A 10,000-nucleotide genomic window follows, 5' to 3' on the forward strand; every position below is an offset into this window, starting at 1 on the left:
CAGGCGGTCTCCCATCCAAGTACTAACCAGGCCCAAACCTGCTTAGCTTCCGAGATCAGACGAGATCGGGCATAGCCAGGTTGGTATGGCCGTAAGCGAAGTCTGCTGCAAAGAGAGGGCTATTTAAAGAGCAGCCAATCTTATCGCCAGTACATTATATAAGTAGGAAAGAAAGCCCAAAAGCTTAAAGCACCTGGTATTCCTAGGCAGTCTCTCATCAAAGTACTAACCAGACCTAAACCTGCTAAGATTCAGAGATCGGGCATTGACTCTATTTTTTGGCAAAATTATTATATACTAAGTGAAAAATGTCCAAAAAGCTTACAGCACCTGGTATTAACAGGCAGTCTCCCATCCATGTACTAACCAGGCCCAAACCTGCTAAGATTCAGAGATCGGGCATTGACTCTATTTTTTTGCCAAATTATTATATACTAAGTGAAAAATTTCCAAAAAGCTTACAGCACCTGGTATTCCCAGGCGGTCTCCCATCCAAGTACTAACCAGGCCCAAACCTGCTTAGCTTCCGAGATCAGACAAGATTTTTTTTTTTTTTTTTTTTTTTTTTTTTTTTTTTTTTATTAACAAATTTAAAATATTTCATTAAAAACATTGTACACATTTTCCACAGAAGCATAACAAACAAAAACAATAATTATTTGCCACAGGTTTGATAAAAGCCATTTCTCTAAACACCAAACACATTTATTTCACTTTACATTCAATAAATAACCTTTTATCTCCATTTTTCTTTTTGAAATACAATTAAGGCATTAGCATACCATGATACAATGTATAAAAACATTATAATAATAAATAATAATACAAATTTAAACCAAACATTGTATTCTTAGTCTACCTCCTCCTCCTCATCTTCCCTCAACACTTGAAATTTATTCTCAAACAAATGTTTCCCCTTATTGTATTTTTCCCTAAAATGTCTTTTTTTTCTGGCCACATTCACATTTGGTATTACCTTAAGGGTTCTCCTTCTTAATGTCACCCTTTTGTCCTTTCTATCATCCATTCTGTCCACTCCTTTCTCCTCTTCAGTTATCTCTTGCATTTCCTCCTCCTTTTCTTTTAGTCCTTGGTTCTCCATTTCCTCCAATGCCCCTTGTGTTACTTCCTGTGATGTCAATATTCCTTTGTCCATTTCTCCTTCCAGCCTTTTCTCTTCCAATTCCATTTCTTTCTCCTCTTCAGTTATCTCTTGCATTTCCTCCTCCTTTTCTTTTAATCCTTGGTTCTCCATTTCCTCCAATACCCCTTGTGTTACTTCCTGTGATGTCAATATTCCTTTGTCCATTTCTCCTTCCAGCCTTTTCTCTTCCAATTCCTTCTTATTTTCCACAATAGCCTCTTTATTCACACCATCCTCTTCCTCATTCTCTCCACCATTTTGTAATTCAGTTTCTTTTGACATTCGCCCTCCTACACCTTCTGACTCTTTATTTTGAATTTCATTCTCCATCCAACACTCACATCTTATGATCACCTTTCTGCAATCCGGGCACTTAATTGCATCGCAATCCCTTGCGTAATGACCCTGGCCATTGCACTGATGACATTTAAAATCTGGACAGTCTTTGAACACATGTCCCGGATTCATGCACAATCGACAGGTTTTAACCTGACGATCATGCATGATCCTGAAATACTGTGTTCCCTCCTCCGTATCAAACTTTGTACTGTATGGCAGAGACACTACTTCTTTAGGAAATTTCACCCTTAGGTACCTTGTACCATCCGCAATGTCTGTGCCTGGATACATTCTTCTTATGATGTCTGAAACAGGTGTTACGCCCCAATTTTGTAATTTAATTAAAATGTCAGAGTCCTCAATATAGGCTGGCAAATGTATGAAAGAAACCACATACTCCCTTGTTTTCAGTTGTCGAATCTCACACAGTTTTCCTTTTATCATTAATCCTTCATCTAATCCATCGCACGCCTCCCTGTTTATCAGTGTAATTTCATATTCTTTTACTTGCCTTGGTCTGACTGCTAGAATCTTTCCTCCTCCAATCCTTTCGTTCACTGCTTTGATAATGTCCTCTGCTCTTGCATCTCTCTGATCCGCCATGTCAACAATTACTGTAGCCTCTTTAGAGTAAATCCTCTTGTTATAATCCATTCGTCCTTGTCCATCTCGTTGTTCTTTATCCATTTCTTTGTCTGTTAGCACTCATCTTCCTCCTGCCATGTCCACTTCTTTGCCATGTAATCCATCCATTTTTCAAACAAAAGAAAAATTTCTCCCCAGACAGCAAACTGCTGCTGGGAAGTATAAAAACTATAACAAACAAAAATCAATAAGTTGCAAAAGAAATAAATCTTTACGCAGATAAAACAAAACAAAAAACACAAGGTGAGCCTCTCTCACCTACTGCCTACTACAAACTGCCAACTCACTTCCTGTGTGGCTCACTAGCGTTGCCAGGTTGGTTTGGCCGTAAGCGAAGTTTGCTGCAAAGAGAGGGCTATTTAAAGACCAGCCAATCTTATCGCCAGTACATTATATAAGTAGGAAAGAAAACCCAAAAACTTAAAGCACCTGGTATTCCTAGGCAGTCTCTCATCAAAGTACTAACCAGACCTAAACCTGCTAAGATTCAGAGATCGGGCATTGACTCTATTTTATGGCAAAATTATTATAAACTAAGTGAAAAATGTCCAAAAAGCTTACAGCACCTGGTATTCCCAGGCGGTCTCCCATCCAAGTACTAACCAGGACCAAACCTGCTTAGCTTCCGAGATCAGACGAGATCGGCCAAAGCCAGGTTGGCATGGCTGTAAGCGAAGTCTGCTGCAAAGAGAGGGCTATTTAAAGAGCAGCCAATCTTATCGCCAGTACATTATATAAGTAGGAAAGAAAGCCCAAAAGCTTAAAGCACCTGGTATTCCTAGGCAGTTTCTCATCAAAGTACTAACCAGACCTAAACCTGCTAAGATTCAGAGATCGGGCATTGACTCTTTTTTTTTTTTTTTTTTTTTTTTTTTTTTTTAATGAAAGATTATTATATAATTCGTGAAATTTTCCAAAAAGATTAAAGCACCTGGTATTCCCAGGCAGTCTCCCATCCATGTACTAACCAGGCCCACAGCTGCAAATATTCAGAGATCGGGCATTGACTCTATTTTTTGGCAAAATTATTATATACTAAGTGAAAAATTTCCAAAAAGCTTACAGCACCTGGTATTCCCAGGCGGTCTCCCATCCAAGTACTAACCAGGCCCAAACCTGCTTAGCTTCCGAGATCAGACGAGATCGGGCATAGCCAGGTTGGTATGGCCGTAAGCGAAGTCTGTTGCAAAGAGAGGGCTATTTAAAGACCAGCCAATCTTATCGCCAGTACATTATATAAGTAGGAAAGAAAACCCAAAAGCTTAAAGCACCTGGTATTCCTAGGCAGTCTCTCATCAAAGTACTAACCAGACCTAAACCTGCTAAGATTCAGAGATCGGGCATTGACTCTTTTTTTTTTTTTTTTTTTTTTTTTTAATGAAAGATTATTATATAATTCGTGAAATTTTCCAAAAAGATTAAAGCACCTGGTATTCCCAGGCAGTCTCCCATCCATGTACTAACCACGCCCAAAGCTGCAAATATTCAGAGATCGGGCATTGACTCTATTTTTTGGCAAAATTATTATATACTAAGTGAAAAATGTCCAAAAAGCTTACAGCACCTGGTATTAACAGGCAGTCTCCCATCCATGTACTAACCAGGCCCAAACCTGCTAAGATTCAGAGATCCGGCATTGACTCTATTTTTTGGCAAAATTATTATATACTAAGTGAAAAATTTCCAAAAAGCTTACAGCACCTGGTATTCCCAGGCGGTCTCCCATCCAAGTACTAACCAGGCCCAAACCTGCTTAGCTTCCGAGATCAGACGAGATCGGGCATAGCCAGGTTGGTATGGCCGTAAGCGAAGTCTGCTGCAATGAGAGGGCTATTTAAAGACCAGCCAATCTTATCGCCAGTACATTATATAAGTAGGAAAGAAAACCCAAAAGCTTAAAGCACCTGGTATTCCTAGGCAGTCTCTCATCAAAGTACTAACCAGACCTAAACCTGCTAAGATTCAGAAATCGGGCATTGACTCTATTTTTTGGCAAAATTATTATAAACTAAGTGAAAAATTTCCAAAAAGCTTACAGTACCTGGTATTCCCAGGCGGTCTCCCATCCAAGTACTAACCAGGCCCAAACCTGCTTAGCTTCCGAGATCAGACGAGATTTTTTTTTTTTTTTTTTTTTATTTATTAAAAATCACAAAATAAAAACATTAACAATACATCACCACAAATATTTAAACATCTTCCAGTAACAGAACTTCAAAACCAGTCCAAGTTTTAACAATGTATGGATTATTCCTTGTAAAACATTTTTCAAACATTTCCATATTCTCAAGCATTTTGCAATAGTCATATAAAACTTGTATTTCCTCCATCATGATCTGTTTATATAATAACTTTATCGCTATTTCTTTTTTCTTTTGTTTCATTATATTTCTCCTTCTCCATATTGCAAATCTTGCAAGCGTTAACATAAAATTTAGAGCATAGTTATTTTTTGTCCTTCCATTGAAGCCAAATAAAAGCAATGTATCCCATTCTTCCAATGTAATCTTGTCATTATACAGAAAATCACATACCATCTTTTTTAACATTTTTATAAAATCACTTAACTTTCTGCAATTTAAAAATAAATGTAATACACCTTCCTTTTTCTCCAAACACACTTTGCACATTTCATCTTGCGCTAACCCAATTTTACTTAAAATAATTTCTGTCATCACACAATTGTGTCTTAATAAAAAATCAAAATTTTCCAAAACCGGACTTTTAAAATTCAATCTTACATTTTTCCATATATTCGAAGCATCAAAATTGTCAAATAACTTTTCCCAATATTCTATTGCTTTAGGCTTTACAAAAACAGTCTTACTTAAACAGGTATAAAACATCTTAATGACACAATCATTAAAAACAATCTTATCATCCCCTGCTTTTAAAAAAACCTTTGGTTTTTCATTTTCGGTTTCTTTTTCATTATCCTCAATATTTTTAATCCAATGTTCTGGCAATGCTAATTTTAATTTTGTATATTGTTCTTCAATTTTCCCTTTGTTTTCTATATCTTCTATTTCCTCAAGTGAATCAATTATTGCTTGTGTAGGTAAAAATCCAGGTTTCACTTCATATAAAATGTCTTTTACTTGTCTAAAACCTACTGCGTACCAGTTTTCATAAAACATATGCTTTTTGCTTTTATTATTTTGATTTAAAAATAGGGGTTGCTGCAGGTACTGTTTTCTCCCTTTAATCTCTACGTACACATTTTCATAAAACATTTTCCAGCTTCTCAACAATTCTTTATAAAACTCTGGTATATTTTCTATCATATTATCCTTAAAAGCCATCCATAAAAAATCATCTCCTATTTGTCCGCATTTATTAATAACATAATTCATGACACTTTTCCATGGAATGTTGTCTTTGTTAAAAAACTTTTTTACTGTTTTAATTCTCATGCTTTTCATTCTCAGCCATGGATCTATTAGTCCTAATCCTCCATCTTCCACCTTTCCAATGATTGTGTTATATGCAATTTTAGATGGCTTACCATCCCAAAGAAACTTTAAAATCATAGTTTTTATTCTCTTATATACCCATATTGGTAAACTAACAACACTTAAAACATACCACATTTTGGATAAAAAAAGAGAATTCAAGACAAGGACCTTCCCTTTTAGAAACAGTACTCTCTGTTTCCAAAAATTTAATCTTTTTTCCATTTTGTTTACAGTTTCATCCCAATTTATTTCTCTAGTTTTAATTTCATCAGATCCAAGTGTAATGCCTAAAATTTTTATATTATTCTTTTGCTCTTTTAACTGCCAATTTCTTTTTGAAATGTCCACTTTTCCAATCTTAATATATTCAGTTTTTTCCTTATTTACTTTTGCACCCGAACCTCGACAGTATTTATCAATAATTCCCATAGCCTTTTCAGCACTATTAAAATCTTTTAAAATCAGAGTAGTATCATCTGCATACTGAAACAATTTTTGTTCTATTACATTGTCTTCTATTAAAAAACCTTTTATTTCTTTTTCTCCATTTATTGCTAAACCTAACGGTTCAGCAACTAAAGTATATAATAAAGCTGATAAGGGACATCCTTGTCTTATAGATCTAGATATTCCTATGAAGTCTGTTAAAAAACCATTTATTTTAAAACAACTAAAAATATCTGTATAAAAACATTTCATCCACTTTATAAAATTATTACCAAAACCAAACTGTTGAATTAAATCAAATAAATATTTGTGCTCAACTCTGTCAAATGCCTTTTCTAGATCTATACTGATTAAAAAACCATCACTCTTTTTCTCTTTTATGTACCAAATTAAATCTCTAATGCTTGTTACTGTATCCACTATATCTCTTCCTAATACGCCATATGCTTGATTAGTTGTAATGATGTGGGGAACTACTTTTTTAAGTCTATTCGCTAAAATCTTGGCCAATATTTTATAATCTGTGTTGAGCATACTTAATGGTCTGTAATTTTGTAAATCATCTTTATTCCCTTTCTTTTTATAAATTATTTTAATCATTCCCTTCTTCATACTCTCACTCAATTGTCCATTCTTAAAAATGGCTATGAAAAGATCTTTCAAAATAGGTATTAAAACATCTTTAAAAACCTTATAAAATTCAGATGATAAACCATCTAAACCAGGACTTTTCCCATTACTTAATTGCATTATAGCTTCATTTATCTCCTCTTCTGTTATATCACTATCACACATTTTTTTATCATCCTCTTTTACTTTAACTTTGATTTGATTTAACAAAAATACTTCATCTTCCTCATTAACTCCCTTTTTCTTAAATAAAACACCATAAAAATCCTTGACCTCTTTTAAAATCCCTTCTTTATCTTTTATATTTTTACCTTGCATTGAAACATTCTTTATTAAATCAGCTTTTTGTCTATTCTTTTCTGCATCATAGAAAAACTTTGTACTTCTTTCCCCTTCCACTGTATTTCTTATCTTACTTCTTATTCTAGCACCCACACATTTGTCCTCTTCCACTTTTTTAATTTTCTCTTCTAATATTACTATTTTCCTAATATCCGTATTTCCTTCAGTTATCTTTTTCATTTCATTTTCCCATTCTTTATTTAGTTCCCTTTCTTTAGCTCTTTTTGCTTTCTGTATTTTCTTAGAACATTCAATAGAAAAACTTTTGATATCTGATTTTATATTGTCCCACCACACACATATTGCTTCATCATATAAAACATCATCTACACTATTAATAATTAGGTTTTCCATTTCCATTTTATACAATTCGTTCTTTAAAAGCTGTGTATTAACCACCCATACACCTGGTCCTCTTTCAACTCCACTAAAATCCATCATTACATATAAAAAGTCATGATCACTCCCACTATACATTTTATAAAAAACTTTTGAAATAAAATGCTCAAATCTTCTGTCACATAAAATGAAATCTATTCTGCTTTGTTTTAAAATTGTATTTACCCACTGTCTTCTCGAATATTCTCTTTTGACTCTGTTTCTATCTCTCCATACATCTACAAATTTATGTTCAGCCATCATACATTTCAGTTCTTTTCTTCCAACATCAGCTCTATACACCATAAAATCTTCAACATCTATTCTTTCTAAAACAGTATTAAAATCTCCTATAACAATGACATTCTTCCATCCATTAATCAAAACACTCAATTCTTTAAAAAAAGTAACTCTTTCCATATCTTCATTTGGAGCATGTATATTACATATTGTTATTTCTTCTCCCCTATCCATAATTTTAACAGTTAAAATCCTTCCATTGTTATCTTTAAATAAAACATTCGTTGATTCTACTACTCCCCTTCTAATTAGTATTGCCAATCCTTTTTTCTTATTTAAATCATTACTGTACCATATTTCTCCATCCCAAAATTTTTTAAAATCATTAACTATTGTTTCATTCCATCCAGTCTCCTGTATACATAAAATATCACTTTGTTTTGTTAAATTTATTATATTTTCAAACTTCAGCTTAGATGACAGCCCTCTAACATTAATTGAGACCAAACATAAATTACTCATAATGAAATAAAAAAAAAAAAAAAAAAACACAAACCAAAACAACCCATCATCTATATATGGTCTCTCTTAATGTCTAGGAATTTAGATCTACTTTATCTTCATTTAGCCTTGCTCTGTCTTCTCTTCTTAACTTTTGTTTCTTTAATACTTGTTTAATATTTATTTCTGATACTGTTATCAATTTACGTCTTCTGTTCATAATGTCCGTTGTTCTGTTTTCAAGCTCAAGGTTAATTTCATCAGTTTCCTCATCGCTTACCTCCTCTTTATTCCACCCAGCTGCAATTTCACTCGTTGTTGCACATTCATTTTCTTTCATTTGTCCATCATTAGCAACAGTTTGATGTGTCTCAGTCTCCATTGTATGCACTTCAATTTCTTTATCTGCGTTGTCCTCTCTCCTCGTGGAGTCCTCCTTTCCTTGCTTACTTAAATCCTCAGAAATCCCATTCACCTCCTGTGTTTCATCTTTCCTTCTATTTCTGCTTGTCTCCTCCATGTGCTCCTGCACCTCTATCTCCATTTCTGCATTGTCCTCCTCTTCAGATTCACATGTACACCTCATCCATGTCTTTTCACAGCTTTTGCACCGTGGGGCTTGGCAGTCCCGCGCAAAATGCCCCTGTTCCAGACATTCTCTGCAGGTATATTGAGGACAGTCCTTTTTTTCATGCTCTGTGCTTGCACATATTCTGCAAGTCTTTAGCTGGCCGTCATGAATTACCCTGAAGTATTTTGGTCCCTCCTCTGTGTCAAATCTCACATTGTATGGCAGAGTCACAATGTCCTGTGGGAATCTTACTCTTAAAAACCTTGTTCCATCCGCAACAGTGGTGCCAGGATAATATCTCCTTCTTAAAGGGAGAATAGGATTTACTCCCCAATCCACCAGTTTTTGAATGATTTCATCATCTTTTATGTAATTTGGCAAAAGCAAAAAAGAGACCATTCTTTCAGTTTTGCATAGTTTTTTGATCTCACAAAACTGTCCATCAATCAGTAGTCCATCTACTAGCTTGTCACAATCCATCTCATTCTCCATGGTTAGTTCATAGTCAAAATTACTTTTTTTCCTCAGTCCATACAGCTTTCCAAATCCAGTTTTCTCTTCCACTGCCTTTATTATCATCATCACAGATATTTTCTCTGGATCATTAACAGTCATAGTTAGCGTTGCTTCTTTTTTGTAGTCTCTCTGATATTTCGATTGGCTTTTTATCTTTTTCATTGTCTCATTTCTTTGAACTGCTTCTCGTCTTCCATCAGTATAATCTCTTGTTTGTTTACCTTGACTTGTATATAGCTCTTCTGTTCCTCTACTCCTTGCATCCATTCCATTCTTCTTTCTCCTTGTGGCAACCATTGCCCATGTTTCTTTGTCATCTTTAACCTTTCCGTTGTCCATTTCTTTGTTTCTTTCAGTGTAGTCGTTGTCCTCAGTCTCTTGGTCTAATATCCGTTCCGGTTCAGTAACTGTAATATCCGTCATTTTGAAAAAAATAAAACCTCAGACAGTAAAACTGTCTGAGGTTTAAACAAAAAAATAAATAAATTGAACTTATAAACTTTAAGTAATTATCAAAAGAAAACACAATAAAACAAAAAATAGGGGAGAGCCTTTCCCTCCCAAACTGCCACCTCACACTTCCTGGATCGTACCAACTCAGGGAATAGCCAGGTTGGTATGGCCGTAAGCGAAGTCTGCTGCAAAGAGAGGGCTATTTAAAGAGCAGCCAATCTTATCGCCAGTACATTATATAAGTAGGAAAGAAAGCCCAAAAGCTTAAAGCACCTTGTATTCCTAGGCAGTCTCTCATCAAAGTACTAACCAGGCCCAAACCTGCAAATATTCAGAGAT

The 10,000-nt window shown here is 34.7% G+C and overlaps 4 non-coding genes across 4 annotated transcripts in view; all 4 read right to left on the reverse strand.

Annotated features, from left to right (window-relative positions):
* Positions 1-97, reverse strand: part of LOC128009276 (5S ribosomal RNA) — a 119-nt gene extending 22 nt beyond the window's left edge. The window contains exon 1 of the ribosomal RNA XR_008180991.1: positions 1-97. This exon is cut by the window's left edge and continues 22 nt beyond it. This is a non-coding gene — a ribosomal RNA (5S ribosomal RNA).
* Positions 98-2,682: 2,585 nt separating this feature from the next.
* LOC128005521 (5S ribosomal RNA) lies at positions 2,683-2,801 on the reverse strand. The gene has a single exon (XR_008178170.1). It is a non-coding gene; the product is annotated as a 5S ribosomal RNA (ribosomal RNA).
* A 383-nt stretch (positions 2,802-3,184) lies between these two features.
* LOC128009277 (5S ribosomal RNA) lies at positions 3,185-3,303 on the reverse strand. The gene has a single exon (XR_008180992.1). It is a non-coding gene; the product is annotated as a 5S ribosomal RNA (ribosomal RNA).
* Positions 3,304-3,817: 514 nt separating this feature from the next.
* Positions 3,818-3,936, reverse strand: LOC128009278 (5S ribosomal RNA). Its single transcript, XR_008180993.1, has one exon. It is a non-coding gene; the product is annotated as a 5S ribosomal RNA (ribosomal RNA).
* Between the last annotated feature and the right edge of the window lie 6,064 nt (positions 3,937-10,000).

The sequence above is a fragment of the Carassius gibelio genome, chromosome B22 (genome assembly GCF_023724105.1).
Source record: "Carassius gibelio isolate Cgi1373 ecotype wild population from Czech Republic chromosome B22, carGib1.2-hapl.c, whole genome shotgun sequence".
Taxonomy (NCBI): domain Eukaryota; kingdom Metazoa; phylum Chordata; class Actinopteri; order Cypriniformes; family Cyprinidae; genus Carassius; species Carassius gibelio.